The sequence below is a fragment of the Pteropus medius genome, unplaced genomic scaffold (genome assembly GCF_902729225.1).
Source record: "Pteropus medius unplaced genomic scaffold, Ma_sr-lr_union100, whole genome shotgun sequence".
NCBI classification, from domain to species: domain Eukaryota; kingdom Metazoa; phylum Chordata; class Mammalia; order Chiroptera; family Pteropodidae; genus Pteropus; species Pteropus medius.
The window spans coordinates 5663116-5686597 of record NW_024351730.1 but is presented as its reverse complement, the minus strand read 5'-3'; the positions used below and the strand labels follow the sequence as shown (position 1 = coordinate 5686597).

Below are 23482 nucleotides of genomic sequence, written 5' to 3'. Positions count from 1 at the left end.
TTTAGTTTTTCACCATTAGCTATGTTGGTGGCTGAGGGTTTGTCATATATGGCCTTTATTATGTTAAGATATTGTTCTTCTATACCGATTTTGTGAAGTGTTTTGATCATAAATGGATGTTGTATCTTGTTGAAGGCTTTTCTGCATTTATAGATATGATTATATGATTCTTATTTTTTAATTTGTTTATGTGGTGTATCACATTAATCGATTTGCATATGTTGAACCATCCCTGAGTCTCTGGGATGAAGCTCACTTGATCATGACGTAAAATCTTTTCAATATGATGCTGTATTCGGTTCGCTATATCTTATTTAGGATTTTGCATCTGTATTCATGCATCTGTATCCTTTTTCTGTGTTATCTTTACCTGGTTCTGGTATCAGAGTAATATTAGCCTCATAAAGTAAGTTGGGAAGTATTGTCTCCTCTTCGATTTTTTGGAAGAGTCAGAGGAGAATAAGTATGAAATCTTTGAATGCTTGTAGAATTTACTGATGAAGTCATCTGGTCCTGGACTTTTACTTTTTGGTAGGTTTTTGAAGATTGTTTCAATTTCCATACTGCTGATCAGTCTATTTAGATTTTCCAGTTCTTCTTGATTCAGTCTAGGAAGGTTGTATTTTTCTAAGTAGTGGTCCATTAATTCTAGGTTATTAAATTTGGTATTACATACTTTTTTATAGTATTCCTGTATGATCCTTTGTATTTCTGTGATATCAGTCATAATTTCCTCTCTTTCATCCCTGATTTTGTTGATTTGTGTCCTTTCTCTTTTTTCTTGAGTGAGTCTAGCCAGGGGTTTGTCAATTTTAACCTCTCAAAGAACCAGCTCTTTGTTGCATTTTATTTTTCCTATTGTTCTTTTGTTTTCAGTTTCATTTATTTCTGCTCTAATTTTGATTATTTCTTTCCTTCTGCTGACTTTAGGCTTCATTTGTTCTTCCTTTTCTATCTTGTTAAGAGGAAGCGTTAGGTTATTTATTTGGGCTCATTCTTGTTTTTGGAGGTAGGCCTGTAATGATATGAACTTTCCTCTTATGACTGCTTTCGCCATGTCCCAAAAGTTTTGATATGTTGTACTATCATTATCATTCGTTTCTATGTATCTCTTGATCTCTCTTTTTATTTCTTCTGTGACCCAGTCATTCTTCAGTAGCATGTTGTTCAATCTCTATGTATTTGTGGTTCTTCTTGATTTCTTTCAATTGATCTGTTGCAAAGCATTATGATCAGAGAATATGGTTGGAATGATTTCAATCCTCTTATATTTGTTGAGTCTATCTCTGTGTACCACCTAGTATGTGGTCGATTCTTGAGAATGTTCCATGTGCACTAAAGAATGTATAAGCAGCTGTTTTGGGATGGAAGGCTCTGTAAATGTCAACTATATCCAGTTGGTCTAATGTGTCATTTAAGGACATTATTTCTTTATTGATTTCTGTTTGGGTATTTGTCCATATTCGACAGTGGAATATTTAGGTCCCTTACTATGATAGTGTTTTGGTTTGTTTCTCCCTTTAGTTCTGTTAGTAATTGCTTTACATATTTGGGGCTTCCTGATTGGGAGCATAGATATTAAGAGGTGTTATGTGTTCTCGGTGCATGGTTCCCTTTATCATTATGAAGTGTCCCTCAGTATCTTTCTTTATCTTTTTATTCTGAAGTCTATTTTGTTCGATATTAGTACCACTACTTCCACTTTTCTCTGAATGCCATTTGCTTGAATTATCATTTTCCACCCTTTTACTTTGAGTCTATATTTTTTTTTGGAACTGAGATGTGTCTCCTGGAGGCAGCATATGGTTGGATTTTGTTTTTGATCCAATCTGCAACTCTATGCCTTTTTATTGGTGTGTTCAATTCATTTACATTTAGGGTGGTTATTGAAATACGTGGTCTTCTTACAGCCATTTTATCTTTTGCTTTCTAATACCTTGGTGTTTCTATTTGCTTTCTTGTCCTTGTCCTTGTCCTTGTTCCTCGCCTTTGATAATGCACATTATTCTTATGTTTCCTCTCCTGATGGTATCAGCTAGTTCTCGAATTTCTCTTTCATTATTTTTCATTCTTCAGTTTCTCCCTTCTTCCTTCTGATTTATTTTTAGATTTCTGTCTTCGATATCACTGATCCTTTCCTCCATTTGGTTGACTCTATTTCCCAAGCTTGCTATTTTATTTTTCAACTCTTGCAGTGTTTTTTTTTTTATCTCCAGAAGATCTATTCTGTTCTTTTTAAGGGTTTCAATCTCTTTGCCCTGCTCATCTAGTTTTTCCAATTCCTGAAATTGTTGATATGACTTGTTTCTAAACTCATTGAGTTTTTTCAGAAGTATCATCCTGAATTCTCTGTCATTTAAGTTGCATATTTCTATATCCATAAGCTTATTTTCTGAAGATTTTTCTCTTTCTTTCTGAGATGCCTTGTCCCCTTGGTTGCTCATGGTGTTTAATGGACTATTTCTCCTCCCGGGCATTAATGAAAATGTATTCTGTTTTTTTCCAGATAGATTTATTACATGAAGGTCTCTCTTTAGCCTATTGCAAGGCAGGTGCTTTTGTTTTTTGTTTTTTGTGTTTTATTTTTGTTTTTGGTTTTCAGTATGTGGCATCTAAGTCTCTTGGATCTTTGCTTTAAATAAAGCTTTAAAAATGACTTTTTTATTTTCTGATAGATATTTAATCACGCTCACTACCCTCCGTTTCAGTCCCAGTCAGTGTTAGCATCAATTTTGGTGCCATTTGCTCAGATTCCCCTGGGGCTCTACGATGATTGGTCTCAGAGGGTATGGTAGGAGGGGCCCTCTGGGTTGGGGGCTGTGGCTCACCCTCGGTTTTGTAACCACAGTTGTTAAAAATCAACTGTTGTTTCTCTGCCGGCTGCTTCTGTGCTTTCTGTCCTGATGAGTGGGCCCTGCATCCAGCCAGCCTCGGGGAGCTCACAACTTTCCTAGCCATGGCTGTTCAGGGAATTTGCTTCATGAACTTGCTGCTCCTTCTCCCGTCTCCCTCCTCCTGTAGGGAGCTCCGTTGGCTGCCAGAGGCAGCTTCATTATTTTTCTCAGTCCACACTTTTCAACATCCAGGTTTCTGACCTGTGGTAGCTCTTATGCACAGATGCCATGCTCAGATGTGCTGGTGGAGTTTTAGATGTTCAGCTTATTGTTGTTTCAAGAGGAGAGATTTGGGGACATCTCTCACTCCTCCATGTTTCCAAAGATCCTAAAAACTGGTTTTATATAATTGCCATCAAATGCTTCGAATGGAAAATTAGTTAAATAACTTCCAATGTATTGTTTTTTGTTCAATTTATGAAGTTAAACCAAAACTTGAAAACTCATTCTTCAAAAGTAAAATATTTGTTATTATTGTGAATGTTATTTTACATTCCGTTAAAGGATTATAGTTTAAATAAAACTATCCCCAGTATAATATGAATTTATATTGGGCAGAGCAAAAAGTAGTGAAAAAGAAAAATTCTTATTGAGAAATCTTTTGAATAACTATATCCTTAGAATAGGCTATGGTGTGCATAAAACTTATAAATGCATCCAAACTGCAATTGACACAGAAGCTTCAATTGTAAAAATTCATGAATATTGTATATATAAACAATTTGATGACTGAAACTACAAAACTTGATAAAAATAGAGAATTGAGTACTAAAAACAGACTCAAACATAATAGCACATTTCCTCTGTTGCTCCTAAAAAAGATTTTATAAATATTTGATTATTTAAAAACATACTTGAAAAATAAAATAAATTCAAGATGGTCTATAAAGGTATTGACATGGTCTGTGAAAGTACTGGCCATTTTACAAACAAAATTTATAAAATTTTGTTACATTTTATGAAAAATCACTTAGAAATGTTTAGTCAAAAAACTTAAAAATTGCTGTGCTTGTAAAATTTATATCTTGAATATTTTGCAGATTGCAGTTGTTGAAAAAAGTTTGTGACATAGAAAAACATTTAAATTAACCCCTACAATATCAACGGATAACCTAAACACATTAATTGGATTTCAAATGATGTGTGATATAAGATTTAATTGTGAAATTCTGTAATTGTACTCTATAATGTATTAATGTATATTAAGACTTTTTTGATGGTGCTCCTCTTGTAATTGATTAAATTCACATTTTTAGAGAAATAAAATGAAATTTAAACTCTTTTCCAATGTGCAGCATCTAAATTTGGCAAAACCTAAAAAATCATAAATAATGGAAAACAATGACATTTGTGTCATACGAATGTTTGGTGAAGATTGATACTCTGAATAGAGTCAAAAAGAGTACTTGTGAAACTACTTAGGCTGAAAAATTTACATATTTAAGTATAAAAACAGAAACGATATAATTTCTCTTGTATAATTTCTCGGAGCTTATTTTCTTAATTTAAAATAATATAATCTACAGTGAAGATTAAATTGAGGTGTTAAAATTTCCCATATAGCAAACATAAAATACATATCCAAGAAGACAGAAGGCAATTAAAAATTTAAAAACAATAATACCATATTAAAAAATGTATTCTTCAAAAATATTAGTGATGCACTATTATAGATAATTTAAGGTGGAAATAGTAACTGAAATATATCAACACATGCCAAGAATTTTCATGTTATTTTAAATGTTTATAGTATTAATATAAGGACATTGTAAAAGTTTTTGCTGGAATATAGTTATTTTCATTTTTAGAAATAATTTTATTTAACAAAATCAATTTTGAGTTGCACTTTTTATCAATTCACCGATATAACATCTCAAATGTTATTATAATTTTACTTAACTTTATTCCTCCCTTTCACTTTCAAGTGTCCTAGTTTGACAATATACCATAATTAACAACCTTACTTACGTGCTGAGGAGAGATCAGATACACCAAGAGAGACTTGTAGCTTGTCTTGCAATTACAGGCAATCTCAAAGTTCTCTTGTGACCAAGTAGGATGAAGATGTAACTGAGAACCAGTGAGCTTACCACACGTTACTACGATCTGGAAAGAGAAGATCCTAACAGGAGAGACCATGCAATATGTTGAAGAGTAGGAACACTTGTCCTCCTAGTGCTGTTTCCTTCATTCTGGAGGGACATTTATAAGAACAACACCCTTAACGTTTCTCCGTCTCTCACTTTTTCCGGTGGAGGTGGCAATCAGTTATCCGATTGGTCAACTTGGAAAGAAAAGTTGGAGTGTGAACTGCCTCTTCCTTTCCTCTTAGGGAGGAACTGCCCATAGGAAGAGCCATTTTACTCGGCTCCTCCAGGCTGTGAAGTCGTTAGGTACGGAATTTACGTTTGCGCCATCTTCCGTTGGATGTTGTCAGTGACGTCGTTGGTAAGTCTAATTTTGGGATGTCTTATCAGTAAACTGGCAGTTATAAGCCACAGCCTTCGATATCTTCTCTAGCAGTTATCAGTAAATATTTTAGACTTCCTATTGCTTTGCTTCTTTATCTCTCAGGGAAAAAGAGTGGCATTACTTCACAGACTCTCCTCCTACCCCAACATCTAGAAAATAGAATGAGAATAAAGAGAAAATGAAAAAGAGGAATTCTGTAAAACTTCTGGTCTGGTTCTAGCATGGCTAAAGTCTGAGGAGTTAAACTTTGACAATGACCACATCTTTTCAGCTGTAATGGGTTGTTGCAGCTTATGGCAATTTTGTCCATGGGAGAGTGGCTGTTTTTATATAAGCAAACATTCTGTAGAGGCAAGTCTGCATGCTTTGGGCTGTAAGCAAAGGCAGGCAAGTTTTGAAGGGCTCAGCAAGCAAAATTTGACCAGGAGTGCTGAGACATCCTTATTAAATTTGTTCTAGCAAAATAATTGCTACTGCTTGACCTTGAAATCTGCATACATGGTTTTTTCCAAGTAGCCTTAGTGAGACACTGGTTTGGTTATAGAGAGAGTCTTTTCATGTATCATCCTTTTTCAGGTCTCAAAATACTTGTATTATATCCAGCAGTACCTTCAGGAACTCTTTAGGGCTAGGTTGGTGGAATGGAAAGTCTGCTGAAATTTTGATCCTCTTTTATACTGTTTTGACTCCCCTTCAGAATCAAGAGAGAAAACATTGGAAGGACAAATCTAGGAGTCGTGTGACTTGCCCACAGGTTTAAAAGTTGCTACTTCTCAATCTCAAGTGCCTCTGAATTTGTTAATTCCATATGGTCTGACCATGACTTTTGATCACTGCGATTCAAACTGAGACTCTACCCATAGGAGGTTGGTGGATATCAAATAAAAAAGGAATGAGGGCCCTTACTTTAAAGATCATATACCTTCTTAAATTGAGAAACAACTCAATAAAATCATTGAAAAAATAGTGGCTAGGAAAGCAAATAAAAAAGGCTTGTGCTCATAATGCTTCTATTCTAATTCTTTTCTTAGGAGTTCAAGGTGTTAAGGTAGTTTAAGACTTATGTTTCAGGGTTAATATAGGAAAAAATATAAGAATGGAAACCCCCAAAAAAATAGGCTGGAGGAAAATAAACTTTTTTTCGCAGAAAATTTGAGAAATTAGAGGACTAACTTAAAAAAAGTGACATAGAAAATAACAATTCTAAGTTCAGGTAGACATCTCTAAGAAATAAATGGAGATTCGAGGGAATCTAAATGCTGTACAACAGAGCATTGGAAAAGGGAGAAGTGAAATAGGGGCCCAGGTCTTAAAATAATCAAAAAGAGAAAGAGGCAAGATCTTAAATGGAATGACTCCTTCAGAGAAAGTTAGGAAACAGGAAACTCTTGAGAGGTCACAGAAAAGGGATTATGTAAAAGACATTAAAACAGCATCTTAAAGATTGGGAAAGACTAGGAAGATCTGTGGAAGATACAAAGAAGTATTCTTAGGTGATTTTCAAGGTAATATAGTCATCGTAGACTTATCTGAAAATATAGCACGTGCTTTGAAGGAATATGCCCTAGAATTAAGACTAAAGACATGGCTCACCAAGATGAGGCATGTTGAAAGGAGCCATGCAAGATGAGTTAAGACCAAACTTGCATGGGCTTGTTATTGGTCTAATGGTAGAAGAGTTCTTCTATGAAATTATCTGTCCCAAGGAAGTAGAGAAGAAAAGATTTATTTAAATAGTAGACACTTTTAGTAAATTCAGAATTTAGTTATTTCATCATGGATGATAGAGATGATTCTGAAATTTAAGAAATAGAGGAATATATTAGAACAAACTAATGTCTAGAAAAGATAAAAATATCCATTTCCAGCAAACAGCAATAATCCTCTTTGGAGAAGAGACTAAGTTAAGAAGCAGCTTAAGCAGTTAGAAACTCAATTCCTAAACATATTAAATAGTTAATGTAGTTCAAGGCTAGAAGATTATTAAAACTAGAGGCATATTTCATTGCTGCAGAAAAATATGTAGCAGAAAAAAATGCTGTTAAAGATGTGAACAATTTAATGATGAAAGACAATGACTAAAGGAGAATATGGAAGAGATATTCCTTCTTATGGGTCTCTAGGGCCTCAGGCTTCAGAAGCATCAATTGCAGCTTTAGTTAAGGAATCTGTTGAGAGTGAATTTCCAGCCATGGAAAATGGGATAAGAGAAAAAAACCTCCCTAAGAGGCAGGTTTCACCAGGTTAGCAATTTCATAACAAGAGATGGTAGAAGAGCCACTGTGATATGTATAGGATTGAAAATATCTGCTTACTGGAGATAGTAGGCCCTGTTTCGTAAGACAGTCTCCACTTCTAACAGCGCCAGAGCACCGGAAACTGGGACTTAAAGGAGAGAATGGAAGTGAGAAGGATTTTAAAACATGTTGCAGAGGAAAAAATTGTACTTCAAATATGATCTAATGATCTTGATTGCAAACTTTCCTGGAAGGAAGGAATGTCTCAAATGTCACTCTTTGAGAAAACAGTATGCTAAGTGCATTTTTCTCCCACAGATGATGAATCTATAGTGTCAGAATTAATGTATTATTAATAGTTTTCTGGAATCTATGTTACTTACACAAAGTGACAAGCATCCTGGTGAAGCTGAAACCAAGAATATTTCCAGGTCCCTTTCTTCCTTTAGATGCCATTCAATTCTGGTTTCTGAGAACACAAATGTTTTTTTTTGGGATAAATATTCTAGGATCTGGGAATAGCTTGGTTTTAAATTTCATGGGTGTAGGGCCAGTTTTTTCAAGTTTGTATATTATTTACTATTGTTTTTTTGAAACATACATCCAAAGCTAAAAACTAAAAATGTAATAATTCAAAAACTAAAGTGATATAAAAAAATAAGTATGCATTGACAATTCTTACTTTATCCCCTGCAGTTTTTACTTATTTAGCTTTTCATTTAATGAACATTTCACAATACTAAGTGCATGATACTCTTCTATGTAAGAGTATGCATATGTTAACTCATTTCATGTATCAACCCTATAAGGTAAGAATTCTTATAATTCCCATTTTATAGATAGGTTCGCAGGGTTAATTAATTTGTAAGTGACAGAGAAAGATATGGGCAGTCTGTCTCTAGTCAGATTAATTAGGTAAACTATTTAATAGGACCTTTGCTATGTATGCATCCTGTGTCACTTTTTAAATGCAAATGCCTGAAAATCTGAATAGTCTTAATTTTTTCCTTTTCTCTACAAAAGAAAGCAAATTATACACTGTTCTGCACCTTGTTTGTTTGTTTACTTAACTGTATTCTGGAAATATTTGCACATCAGTATGTAGAGAGCTCATTTTTTTATAGCTGATTAGTATTACTATTTTCTTATGTTAATGTATCATAATTTATTTAAACAGTCTCCTGTTGATGGACATGGGCTATTTCCATTCTTTTCTAATTACAAATAATAAATAATATATAAATAAACTTATATACTTGTCATTTTTGACAGGTATATCTGTAGAATAAATTTTTAGAAGTTGAATTGCTGGATCAAAAGATAAATCTATATTTAATGTTCATATATTGACAAATTCCATAAATTTTATACCATTTTGCATTCTCATAACATGAGAGTTCTTCATCATAGCCTCATAAACAGAGTATTGTGAAGTATTTACATTTTTGCCAGTCTGATAGGTGAAAAATGTTATTTTAGTGTTGTTTTAATTTTTATTATTTAATCATAAGATATGAATGAGTTGAATGAATGTCCTTCCATTTATGTAAAGGCTATTTGAATTTATTTTTCTGTGAACTGGCTCTCATGTTCCTTGCTCATTTTCTAGAGAGATTTAGTCTTTTATTTCTGTTCAATAGCTGCTCTTTTTAGAGGGAGGTGGACCTTTTGCCTGTGATAGTACTTTCAAATATTTTTTTCCCAAGTGGGTCATTTGTCTTTTGACTATGCTTATCTTTTTAATGTAGTACAATATATTAATGTAGTACAATATATTTTCTTTTATAGGTTTTGAATCATATTTTAAAATGTCTTTCTCTAAGTTTATAAAAATATTGACCCCGAAAAAGAAGATACCTACTAAGAAAGGCTCCTAGTGGCTAATAGGGTTCAAATTTAAAAACATAGCCTAGCACCCATTGCTGAACATGCATGAAAGCGAGCCATACTTCAGAGACAAGCCTGCCGTAAACTACTTGTCGCCTGTACTGAACTGCCTGCCTCTTGCTCTGAATTGCCTACATTGTGTTCCAGCCAGCTAAGCCAGCCCTTATAAAGCAGTTCCTGAAATCATATTTCAACCAATAGAACAAACTTTCCCCATCCAATGGGAGCTGTATAGCTTATCCTCATTAGTATCTTTACCAACCAATCAGGGAGTTATTTGATTGATGAATTGAGAAGAAAGTGGGATCTCCTTATTCTCCCCTTGTTCTTGGGATTGAGAGGAAAGGGGAGAGAGAGAAGTCCTGTGGTTCTCCTTTTATTGGGGTTGAGCTTGGGAGCCTGAGGTATTGAGAGATCACTATTTATTTTAAACTTAAGAGCAGAAATTTAAAGTGTGGGAAGAGAAAACACAAGGAGCCCAAATAGTTATCTAAATCAATTGAGATCTTTAAATGAAGCTGGGGTGTGGTCTGGCTTTTTATCCAGTCCTGTGGATGGCGATGTGTTTATTTCAGATAGCTATTTTAGAAGTGGATACCTCTTTGAAGTGGATGCCTTGGCAATCAAAGCTTACACTACAAGTGGTTAACTACGTCAAATTTTGATGTGAGGTAAAAGAAAATTTGGATGTGAGGTCTGAGAAATCCTTAGTAATCTTCTGGTTTAAAGTAGTACCCGAAGTGGGGTGGATTGTAAAACAGGGAGGCCTGCACTCTTATATCCATGTGAATTTGCACATTAAGCAGGTCACCTATCATTGTAGAATGATTTATCAAATAAGTTTTGAGTGAGCTATTTAATCTGAGCAGTGGAGAGAGAGAAGGGGTAGGAATGCAGGTAGTGATGGAAGAGCAGTGCTGAGTTGGCAGCCATAGCGGTTATCCTGAAGGGTGCTTGAGAGAACAGAATACTTGAGCGAGGGCAATAATGTACAGCTTCCTAAACTAGTATCTCTTGCTACTACTGGGAGCAAATACTGCTGTTTCTTTTTTAAATTTTTTATTATTTTATATTAGTTCCAGATACACAACACAATGGCTAGACATTTATATAATTTATGAAATGATCAACACGATTACTCTAGCACCCATCTGGCACTGCACACAACCATTACAATAATGTTGACTATATTCCCTGTGCTGTGCTCTACATCCCCATGACTGTTTTGTAACTACTAATTTGTACATCTTCATTCCTTCATCTTATTTACCCAGCCCCCCAAATCCCTCCCCTCTGGCAATTGCCAATTTGTTCTCTGTATCTGTGAGTCTGTTTTGTTTAGTTTGTTCATTTCTTTTGTTCCTTAGATTCCACATATAAGTGAAATGACCTGGTATTTATCTTTTTCTGTATAACTTATTTCACTCAGTATAATACCCTCTAGGTCTGTCTATGTCATTGCAAATGGTAAGATTTTATTTTTTTATGATTGAATAATATTCCATTGTATATATGTACCATAAGTTTTTTATCCAGTTATCTATTGATGGACACTTAGGTTGCTTCCATATCTTGGCTATTGCAAGTAACGCTGCTATGAACATAGGAGTGCTTAGATCTTTACAAGCTAGTGTTTTAGTATTCTTTGGATAAATACTCAGAAGTGCAATTGCTGTGTCAAAAGGTAGCTCTATTTTTAATTTTCTGAGGAATCTCCAAACTTTTACATAGTGGCTGCACCAATTTGTAATTCCCACCAACAGAGTACAAAGGTTCCCTTTTCTGCACATCCTCGCTAACATTCGGTTTGTGATTTATTGATGATACCCATTATGACAGGTGTGAGGTGATACCTCATTGTGGTTTTAATTTGCATTTCTCTGATGATTAGTGACCTTAAACATCTTTTCATATGTCTATTGGCCATCTATATTTCCTCTTTAGAGAAATATCTATTCAGGTCTTCTCCTCATTTTTTAATTGGATTGTTTCTTTTTTATTTGTTGAGTTGTCTGAGGTCTTTACAGATTTTGGATATTAAGCCCTTATCAGATGCATCATAAGCAAATATGTTCTCCTATTCAGTAGGTTGTCTTTTTGTTTTGTTGATGGTTTCTTTTACTGTGCAAAAACTTTTTAGTTCGATGTAGTCCTATTTGTTTATTTTTTTCTTTTGTTTCTCTCCTCTAAGGAGATATATCAGAAAAATTATTACTAATAGCAATATCTGAGAGTTTACTGCCTGTATTTTCTTCTAGAATTTTTATGGTATCAGGTCTTACATTTAAGTCTAATCCATTTTGAGTTTATTCTTGTATCTGGTGTAAGAAGGTGGTCCAATTTCATTTTTTTCTATGTATCTGATCAGTTTCCCCAACATCATTTGTTGAAGAGACTATCTTTACCCCATTTTGTATTTTTGCCTCCTTTGTCATAGATTAAATGACCATATAGGCATGGATTTATTTCTGGGCTCTCCTGTTTCATTATCTATATATCTGTTTTTATGCTAGTACTGTGCTGTTTTGATTATTATACCTTGTACTATAGTTTGATATCAGGTAGTGTGATACCTAAAACTTTGTTCTTCTTTCTCAAGATTGCTGTGGCTATTGGAGATCTTTTATGATTCCATATGAATTTTAGGATTATTTGTTCTACTTCTCTGAAAAATGCCATTTTATATTTTGATAGGGATCGCATTGTCTCTGTAGATTGCTTTGGGTAGTATGGCCATTTTAATGATATTGATTCTTCCTACCCATGAGCAAGGTGTATGCTTCCATTTATTTATATCTTCTTCAATGTTTTTTTTTTTTCAGTGACATAATTTTCTGAGAACAGGTCTTTTATCTCCTTGGTTAATTTGATTCCTAAGTATTTTATTGTTTATGATGCAATTGTAAATGGGATTGTTTCTTAACTTCTCTTTCTGATAGTTTATCACTGGTGTATAAAAATGCAATTGACTTCTGAATATTAATTTTGTATACTGCTACTTCACTGAATTCATTTCAGTTCTAACAGTTTTTCAGTGTAATCTTTAGGGTTCTCTTTATATAGTATTATGTCATCTACAAATAATGACAGTTTTTCTTCCTTTCCATTTGTGCGCCTTTTATTTCTCTTTCTTGCCTGATTGCTGTATATAGGACTTCTAATATTGTGTTGAACATAAGTGGTGAAAGTGGGCATTCTTGTCTTGTTCCTGATCTTAAGGAAAATATTTTTAGCCTTTCCCAATTGAGTATGATGTTGACTGTAGGTGTGTCATATATGATCTTTATTAAATTGAGGTATGTTCCCTCTATTCCCACTTTGCTGAGAGTTTTTATCATAAATGGATGCTAGATTTTGTCGAATGCTTCTTTTGCATCTATTGATATGATCATATGATTTTTATCTTTCAATTTGTTAATGTGGTGTATCACATCAATTGATTTGTGGATATTATACTAACCTTGCATTCCACTAATAAATCCAACTTAATCGTATTTATGATATTTTTATGTATTTCTGAATTCAGTTTGCTAATATTTTGTTGAGGATTTTTGCATCAATATTCATAAGGGATATTAGCCTATAGTTTTCTTTTTTTGTAATGTCTTTGTCTGGTTTTGGAATCAGGGTAATGGTAGCCTCATAAGAATAGTTAGGGAGTCTTCTCTCCCCCTGATTTTTTTTGAATAATTTGAGAAGAACAGTTGTTAATTCTTCTTTGAATGTTTGGACCCATGATACCATTGAGTCCAGGACTTTTGTTTTTTTTGTGAATTTATTGATTACTGATTCTATTTCGTTGGTGGTAATCAGTCAATTCAGATTTTTTGTTTTTTCTTGACTCAGTTTTGGGGGATTATGTTTCTAGGAATGTATTTATTTCTTTCACATTGTCCGATTTGTTGCCCTATAATTGCTCATAGTATTTTATTACAGTCTTTTGTATTTCTGTGGAGTTTGTAGTTACTTCTCTTTTATTTCTGATTTTATTTATTTGGGACCTCCCTCTCTTTCTTGATGAGTCTCATTCAAGGTTTACCAATTTTGTTTATTTCGATGAATCAGCTCTTGGTTTCATCAATCTTTTGTCTTGTTTTTCTAGACTCTGTTTCATTGATTTCTGCTCTGATCTTTATCTTTTCCTTCCTTCTGCTCACTTTGGGCTTTGTTTGCTGTTCTTTTTCTAGTTCTTTTAAGTTTCAGGTTAGATTGTTCATTCGATCATTTTGTTGTTTCTCGAGGTAGGCCTGGATTGCTATGAATTTCCCTCTAAGGCCTGCTTTTGCTGTGTCTCATAGATTTTTGAATTGTGGTTTCATTTTCATTTGCTTTAGGTATCTTTTGATTTCTTCCTTGATTTCATTATTAACCCGTTCATTGGTTAGTAGCCTGTTTGTTTAGCCTCCATGCATTATATATTTTGCAGTTTTTTTCTTGTAGATGATTTCTCGTTTCATGCCATCGTGGTCAGAGAAGACACTTGACATGATTTTAATTTCTTGAATTTATTGAGACTTGTTTTGTGGCCTACCATGTGGTCCATCCTGGAAAATGTTGCATGTGCACTTGAGAAGAATGTATATTCTACTGCTTTGGAGTGAAATGCTCTGAAAATGTCAATTAAATCCATCTGGTCTAGTGTGTCATTTAAGGTTGCTGCTTCCTTGTTGATTTTTTGTCTGTCCATTGGTGTCAAGGGAGTGTTAAAGTCTCTTGCTTTGAGTGTATTACTGTCAATCTCTCCCTTTATGTTGGTCAATAATTGCTTTGTATATGAAGGTGCTCCTATGTTGGGTGTGTATATGTTCACTAGGGTTATGTTGTATTGATTTCTTTATCATTATGTAATACTCTCTTTGTCTCTTATTATTGTCTTTGTTCTAAAGTCTATTTTTTCTAATATAAGTATTGCTACCCAAGCTTTTTTTTTTTCCATTTCCATTTCCATGAAATATCTTTGTCCATCTCTTTACTTTCAGTCTGTGTATGTCATTTGATCTGAAGTAGGTCTTTTGTAAACTGCATATGTACAGGTCTTTTTTTCTTATCCATTTAGCTACCCTGTGTTGTTTGATTGAAGCATTTAATTCATTTACATTCAAAGTGATTACTGATAGGTGCATAGTTATTGCCATTTTATTATTTGTATTTATGTTTTTCCCCCCTTCTTCATTTTACAGAAGTCCCCTTAACATTTCTTGTAATTCTGACTTGTTGGTGAAGAATTCCTTTAGCTTTTTCCTGTCTGGGAAGCTCTTTATCTTTCCTTTGATTCTAAATAAAAGCTTTGCTGATTAGAGTCCTCTTGGGTATAGGTCTTGGCATTACATCACTTTGAATATTTCCTGTCAATCCCTTCTGTCCTGCAAAGTTTCTGTTGAGAAATCAGCTGACATAGTTATGGGAGTACTCTTATAAGTAACTAGCTGCCTTTCTCTTGCTGCTTTTAATATTCTCTCTTTGTTTTTAAACTTTGCATTTTAATGATGACATGTCTTGGTGTGGATTTGTTTGGATTCCTCTTGTTTAAGACTCTTTGTACTTCCTGGACTTGTATGTCTAATTTATTTGCCAGGTTACAGAATTTTTCTTCTAATAGTTTCTTCTAATAGATTCCTAATCCCTAGCTCGCTCTCTCTTCTTCTGGTACCCTCTGATATTGGTTTTGGTATGTTTGATATTGTCCCAGAGGTCTCCTAAACTTTCCTCAATCCTTTTTTTTGTTTGTTGGTTTTTATTCTTTTTTCTTGCTTTTCTGTTTGGGTGTTTTCTGCTGCCTTGTTTTCCAACTCACTGATTTGATCTTCTTCATCTATTCTACTGTTGATTCTTTCTAGTGTATTTTTCATTTCAGTTGTTGTTTTCTTCATTTTTGGCTGGTTCTTTTTTATGGATTTTTTTTATGTCTTTTTTTATACTTATTATTTTTATGTTGATGTCCTCACTGAGATCATCTAATCTCCCCCTATGTACATTGAGCATCCTTATAACCAGTGTTTTAAACTCTGTCTCTGGTAGGTTGCTTGACTCCATTTTGTTTAGTTTTCTCTCTGGAGTTTTCTCCTGTTGTTTCATTTGTGTCATGTGTCTTTGTTATCTCATTATAGATGCCTCTCTGTGTTTGTTTCTGCATATTACAAAGATTTGTTATGTCTCCCAGCCTTGACCAGCTGGCCTTATGTAATAGTTGTCCCATGTAGCCCAGTGGTGCAGTCTCCCTGATCATCTGCGTCAGGGGCTCTCAGCATGTTCCTTGAGTGGGTTGTATATGTTCTTTTGTTGTTGCTAATCCTTGATTGCTGTTAACATGTCAGTGGATGAGATTGACTCACTGGGTAACTGGCTGTGGGGATTGGCCACACCCACAGGGTATGGTGGGGGCTAACCGCAGGGAGTAGGATTTGCCCCAGTAGGCTCATGTACCTGTTGAGACCATCCTTTGGGTGTACCACTTATGGGACTAGTCAGGTGGTGCTCTCTTGTGGTCTGACACTGGCCTCTAGGTGTCTTGGTTTTGGGGCCCCTTTGGAGGGGCTCCCATGTAGTCAAGGTCAGCTGCTGCTTTTGACTGTTATGTGGTAAGAGGCTGTCTGGTAGGAGCTACAGAGCGATCTGCAACTGGTTGCTGCCTGTGCGGGATCTGGAGGCAAGTGGGAGAGACCATGCTGCGAGCCTAGGTTGGTTACCCCCAGTACTGGCCCTGGAGTGGTTCAGCAAAAAGACCAGTGCACCTCAAGACCTGAGGCTGTCTGCCAGTTTCCTGTAAGTCTCCATGGCTATAAGAGCCTTTGGTTGATATGGGAGTTGGGTAGGGCGGTGACCCAGGAAGTCACTGGGGTTAAGTGTGCAGATCTCACCCAGTCAGTGAAGTGGACCGAGCCTATTCCATCAGGTTGATGCAAATTGCTACCATTGCTGACCCTGCAGGCTCCCATAAAAGTCACAGATCGTATCGAGGCAAGCCTCCATTTTCCTCGGTCTGCAGACCTCAGGGATCCACCCAAGAGACATGCAGTTTGGGCTGGCACTGGTGGCTCACCACCAAAAGACCCTCCCATAATGTGCATGCTGCACGCAGGTAGCCTGAGCTGAGCTGAAGGTTGCATCTTGTCCACAAATGCGAAGTCCAAGGAAAGTGCAGGGTGGGGCTGGCTGCCTGGCAATAGGCCCAGTGGGGGGCAATTTGTAGGTTGGGTGGGAAGCGGTCTCAAGGACACCAGGGTGGAGCGTGGGCCAATCTCACCAGGCCAATGTAGTTTCATGTTGGGGGAAGGGTCAACACAGGCAAGATCGTGCCCATCTGAAGACTGCCCAGGAGGGAGGCCCAACAAAGGAGCAATGAAAATTGTCCCTCCAGCCCTTGTTATGGTGCCACACAACTCAGTCTCTCCCCACGTCTCATGCCTCTCAAGCTGCTGACCCCTCCGCTGGAGCCCAGGGCGAGGATCTATGAGAGAGTGAGTTTGTGCCTGGACCCATTAAGGGGGATGTCTGGGTTTTTAGGTTCCTTCTGTCCCACCCAGACAGCCAGAATCCCCATTGATTTTTACAGTCAAATTTTGTGGGAACTCCTTTTCCTGGGACTGGAACCCGGGGCTGAGGAGCCCCTGTGTGGGGCTAGGGCCTCATGTTCATTCAGGGGGCCTCTGCAGCTGCTCAACTACCACACCCAGGTGTGGGATTAGCCCTCTTTGCATCTCTGCCCCTCCTACCAGTCTCGATGTGGCACTTTCTTTGTATACTGTGATGTATGAGTTATGATCAGCTAGGCTTCAGGTGGTTCTTCACATTGTTTTATAATTTGGTTGTAATTTTAATGTGGTCATGGAAGGAGGCGAATCCTGCTTTTACCTAGGCCACCATTTTGACCAGACAAAGATAACTACTCTGTTTCTTAGTAGAAGCCCAAGTGATATTTGTTGAAGAGATGAAGTATAGATGATAGAGTAATACAACTTTTCCTAATACTAAAGAGGGTGAATGCTTATCATTCTTCTGTAGGGAGAGAAAGACTCTAACTAAACTAGTTTTGGATTGATTTTTTTTTTTTTTTGCATGGATCAAACCGAGAAGAAATGTGGAGAGTTATCAACTCCTTTTTTGTCTAAAGATCTGAAACAAGAGTGGTGGTTTGTGGAAAAGAGAAAAGAAGGGAGGCGAAACCTTAATTTTACATAAGAGTTAGCAGTTTGTGACAGGGTGCACAACCTGAGTGACCTGTATTTTCAGACAATTGTCCCTGTCTTGATCCTGTTTGTTTATGGTTCTGTTGTTTGTGCCCTTGGGGTGAGGCTAAGGACAAAGGACAATTGAGAAGCCAGCAGTGGCCTATAAAATAAGACTTCAATTGTCATTTTAGTGGTTCTATCATTTCACCTTAATTTAATTTCCCTACCTCTAAGAATATATCTTGTTTTGTAAGTTCACAAGCTGACACATCATCCGGAGAGACTATTTATTTTCTGTATTTTCTTCACACAAAGGCAGAGATTATTTTTGCAACAGTAATCAAGATCTTCTGTCTTTGGGTGGCAAAGGAAATGCATTCAACTGTACTTGAAAGAGAAAATTGAAATTTGTTTATAGATGATAAAGCATATTCTTCTCTTTCAATTCTGTTTGCTCATATTAGCTGAATTGCATTAATAAAAACAAAAGGTGCCTGTTGCTTACCATTCACAAAAAACACAAAATTCAGTTGCCTAAAACTGTGTATTCAGTGTGCTGAAGTTTACTCCTATTATAGAACTTTGTATTTTTAGTCCATTTCCTTTTTTTTTTTTCTTCCAGTGCTAGTAGCAATGGTACAAAATGAGCCAGGAAAATAGTCCCTAGAGGAAGGTTTTCCCACTAGCTTTAATAGCAGAGCAACTGTGAATCTTTCAGAAAAATGATCAAATTTCAAGTGTGATTAGTTTGACTATATCTGCTTGTTGTAACTTTTTTACATTACTAGTGTAATTGTTTTAGGAAACAATTCTGTAGACTTATTAGCATGCCTAATGATAGCTTTAATTATTTATTGCATTTATTTGGCATGGAAGTCATGAAATTGCCACTGGGTATGTTTACCAATAGCACAATCATCACAATAATACAAGGCATCTAAAAATAAAAGTAGGTTGGTACCTCTGAGATAGACATTTCCATAAACAAAGGGCATACTGCAGATTTTTTTTTCCAATCAGACAATCTCATGGGCATGCTGACTGTGTAACCATAGCCAAATTTATAGAAATGCAAAGGTAAAGACAAAATAAAAGATCATACTCATGTACACTCAATAAATAATTATTTTTAGCTAGCCCTATAACAGGAGGCCAGTGGCACAAGTCTAGCTAAATTGTGAAGTAGAAATAGTTTATAATTAGGTGCCTCTAACTTCTTCTTTGTGTGCCAAATAATATCCTCTTTCTAGTAGCCATATAAATTTTCTCTCCCCTCCAAAATTATTTATCCTCAAGAGGAGATGAAATTCATTCACACTGAGGTTTAATTGATGAAGATAGTGTTGGTGATATAGAAAGAACTCTTTGAGACCAAACAGCCCTAACTTTGAGTTTACTTTTAAACATTTTCCCAGCTACATGATTTTAATAAATATTTTTTACCTTAGAGAAATGTGGGTTTGGTGCATCCTGGAGCTTATTAATTTTGGAGTCCTTTTATAAAAAAATAAAACTATGTGTATATATTTAGTTAAGACAGTGAATATTTATAATTACACATTGAAATGATAAATAAAACAAAATCCCCCCAAATAAATTTAACTGGCATTCCCCAAGCTTATTTGTCTATAAAAAATTATTTTTACAACGACAAAAGAAACCTTACCAAAAGAACTAGTGGTCCAGGGATACAATGACCTATTCTGTTTTGAAGAGGTGGAGTCTGCTTTGATTTTCTTCTCCTACTATTTAGTTACTTTTTCTAACAATGAAAATTCATGTGGGGAATAAAGTAAAGGTTTGGAGTGAAAGAATCAGGTACCACTGAGTAAGTCACCTCTTCAAGTGCACTAAACTCTGCTTACCATATAAACCAGTGGCAAGTCCCCATGGTACCGGAGAGTGGGGGATCCTCTGTCCAGGTTCTTGATGTCTCAAAGAATTGAGCAAGACACCAAAAAAGAGTAGAAAAGAAAAGTTTTATTAGAAGAGAAAGTACACTTCCAGATGTGGAAGCGGGCCTGAGCAAGAGAAGCATGGCTCAAAAGGCCTGGTAACAAAACCTTTGGGGGTTTTTATCCCTTTTTGCTGTGGATGGTTATTTTTCTTAGAGGGGTGGGCTTCTTTGATTGACAGCTAAGATAGACAGAACTCGGCGATTCATCATTTTGCTTTCTGCGCATGTTTGTTCCCAGAAGTCAGTCTGTTATAATGATATTAATGAACTTCTGAGCATATGCAGTATATTATAATAATGGTATAATGAGGGTCAGGTGAGTTGAAGGTCCTTGGGGTCTTCATTGTGCAAGAGGGAGTGACTGGCTTAAACTGGTACCTAATTCTCTGCCTCCTGGTTTCTTTGAGTTAAAAAATGCCTTTTGGCTTGCTTAATTGTAGGCAGATTAGGGTGGACCCTTCTAGGATAGGATGACCTCAGTGTCTTTGCAGGCAGACCCGAAACCTGAAACCTGAAACCCGAAACCACTAACTAACTTTCCTGCCTAACTCTTCTTCTCTATCTGCTTCCTGCTGAGAATGGCCCTAGTCCCTGCCTACAGGGGTTTCATGGAGCTCTTTCCCTTTCTGCCTCAGTCAGGGTGGGGTCTTGGGTTTCCTGCTGAAGTGCCACCTCAGTCCCTAGACAAAGAAAAGAAGATACAAACTTATTATTTAAACCATATAACTATTAATTTCTATTATTGATTTGCCAATCAAGTGAGTAAAGGGAAACAGGCTTAGTTAATATATTTCTTAAAGAGTAAAAAAGACCTTTGGTCTAAAGTCCCCTCCCCTCTCAGACTCTAAGGGCCCTATCAGACTTAATACCATTTCTGCTAACAATGAGCTGATGACCCTTCTCAATAGCCAGAGGATCTGAGTCCCCAGGGCAATTATCAGGATTGGAGAGAGAGGGCCTTTTTTCCAAAGGAGGGAAGAAAACTTAACTAGGTTTACTAAAAAGAGTAACTTCTTAAAAGATTAAGAATTTTACAAGTGATGTCCTGTCTCACCCAAAGTAACTTCTATGCAAGGAATGCATGTCCTTGGGTATTTCAGTTCCTGTATCAGGGCCAAGCCAATAAACGCCTCTTGTAAAACACATCATAAATTCCATCATAGATAATAGAAATAAAAATACATGACAGTGATTTAAAAGATGTCCACTTATACTGTCTAATATATTAACTCCTGTGATATTCTTGAGAGTCTTGTCTCACTAACATCAAAAATATCAGTGAAGTCCAATAAACATGTGCGATATTGTTTTTCTTTCCTTTTTCGTCTATATTATATAACAGTAGTACCAGTAGTTTCTGCAGTTAATATCAAAATCAGGAAAGATCACAGGCTACTGGGTAGTTAGAAAGAGGGAGTCCTTGACTCTTGTGGGAAGAAAGGTGTTCTTTGACACTGATGCATTAAGTAGGCTATTCTTTGGAACCTTTAGGTTGTACTCAATTATAGTCCTTAGTATTTGCCTCTCCTGAAAGATGCCCAAAAATAGCTAAAAATAAATTTAACCAAATAGGGTGAAAATAAGGAAATAAATCCATCACAGGTCCATTGCACAGAGCTGGAACAAAAGAAACCTACTTACATCTGAGCCTTATTTTCTCTTCACTGCATCAGGATAACATGCGTGCAATTTAATTTGGTTTTACAATGCTCACAGTTAAGCTTGGCTTTCAGGATTTGTTACCCTGAAAAATTTGTGGTATCTCCAGCTTGTGCTGAATCTAGTGTCATTCCCTGGTGATACAGACTGGATGATAAGGGGAAAAAGCCAGAGTGGGCTCAGGGCTAAACAAACTAACCCATAATGGGATGGCATAGTATTCACTAGTCTACTACATAGATTTCAAAAATTTAATGTAAGCTGATGTGTTTGCTTCAGGGCTTTGAGATAAGGAAACTTTATATAATTGTGTTATTCAACGTGTATTCTCTTAGACACTGTTCATTTGGCTTTGGGGCATTTTTTTTCTCATCTTCTTTTCATTGCTGTTTTCTTTCAGTTCTGTCTGCCACATGCTCTTCCTCATTATGAGTTGAAATGTTGCAGTGTTCTAGGACTCTGTCTAGGACCTCTTCTCTTCTTTAGAGTCATTCATTCCCTAGGTGATCTTTTAATGACTATTCTTACACTGAAGACTCCCCATGGTTGTACATATGGCTTGAATCTTTCCCTGGAACTTGAGACCCATATCTGTCCGCCTAAATCTAACATAACTAAACTTGAATTCTTGACTTTTTTCTACCAAATCAGTTTCTCCTCCAGTGGTTCTTCTCGATATAAATGGTAACATATAGCTGTTCAGGCCATAAAGTTTGGCATCACTCCTTATGTCACTCTTCATTTCATATCTCACATCAACAAAACTGTTGGTTCCACACTTTTGAATTTTATTCTGAATCTGACAACCTCTTTCCACCTCTATTATTGTTGCGGATTTTGGCCCGTGTACTCACAAGAACCAAGCGGCACTCAGCGAACTAAAAACCAGAGGAGGTTTATTTATGCCAGTGGGCTCAGAGGAGTCATTCTCCAGAGTCTGAGCCCCGAACAAAGGCAGGAAGGTAGATTTACATTTATACATTGTTTACTTCTGCATACTTGGCGGTCTTTTACTTCCCACACGCAGGAAAGGTAGGGTTCCAGGGAGGGGAGGTTGGAAAAATTCCTCCGGGACAGGGTAGCCATGTTAGATTTCTTTACATTTCCCATATCATTCCTCCCTTTTGATGCCCATCTAAATCCTTTATAGGGTATCACCTTTTTGACTAACTTCCTGATCTCCCTCTTGGTCTCCCTGGACCATGGACCGATAATTCTACTGTATAAGGATCTTTGCTGTAGTCTTTCTCTCCACTGTAGCTTCTATAAGGGAGGTAATTGTCCAAACAAGAGGCAACAGACAAGGCGGAAGTAGGCAGGTACCGAGGAGGAGGAGTACTACTCTAATTAAGGTCTTAAAGCCTTCGAAAGTGGAGAACCGACCTCTAAAGAGGTTACTGGGGTCCCATCTGTGCCATGTTTGTACGAGCACATGTATCAGTCTTGTCATCTGTTTGACAAGATCTTCAACTGCCCGGCCCTGGTCATCTATTTGCACACAACAGTTGGTGAGATTGAATTTCCTAAATATACCTCCTTCTGCTGCTAATAGATAATCTAGTGCCAACTTGTTCTGGTAGATGGCATTTCTCATCTGAGTTTCTTGATGTGCCAAGAGGGTCAGGGCTCTTTTAGTTTTATTAGTAACTGCCTGCAGTTGGATAATTCGGTTTAACATGTAAAAGGGGGTACGGTGTCCCCAAGATCTCTTTTGCCTATGTGGCAGGCCTATAATGTGTTCAGGGGCCCACGCATTACTCAGTCCCCTATTTGGAGTTCCCTTTTTACTCGCTGTAATAGAGACAGGATCTCACTATGTTGCCCAGGCCAGGAGTGCAGTGACTATTCATAGGCACGATCCTACTACCTGGTGGTCCCCTGCTCCCAGGAGGTTACCCTATTGATGCCGAACTTAGTGTGGACACCCTATCGGCATAGGGCATAGCGTACTACAGCCCAGAACTCCTGGGCTCAAGTAATCCTCCTGCCTCAGCCTCCTGAGTAGCTGGGACTACAGGCGCATGCCATTGCACCCGGCAAGGGCTTTTGGGACCGGGTGACCAAGCAATTCTCCGTTCTCAGAGGTAGGAGGAAGGCTTTATCATGTTAATTATACAGCTTCCTTCCTAATTTTTGGGGAGGCGATTGTAGGCCTTGTTTCTACAAATCCAGTAAAGCCTATGTGGGGCCACCCACTTTTGACCAGGT

At 36.7% G+C, this 23482-nt stretch overlaps 1 protein-coding gene and 1 long non-coding RNA gene across 3 annotated transcripts in view; one reads left to right on the top strand and one right to left on the bottom strand.

Moving 5' to 3' along the window:
* Nucleotides 1–5223, bottom strand: part of LOC120588029 (uncharacterized) — a 43238-nt gene extending 38015 nt beyond the window's left edge. The window contains exon 1 of the long non-coding RNA XR_005649121.1: nt 4863–5223. This is a non-coding gene — a long non-coding RNA (uncharacterized LOC120588029). The remainder of the gene's footprint in view (nt 1–4862) is intronic.
* The window catches only part of LOC120588028 (cytochrome c oxidase subunit 7B2, mitochondrial-like), a 113691-nt gene continuing 95362 nt past the window's right edge, over nt 5154–23482 (top strand). For both annotated transcript variants that reach the window (XM_039845131.1, XM_039845132.1), the window contains exon 1: nt 5154–5342. The gene's annotated coding sequence lies outside the window, so the exon portion shown is untranslated. The remainder of the gene's footprint in view (nt 5343–23482) is intronic.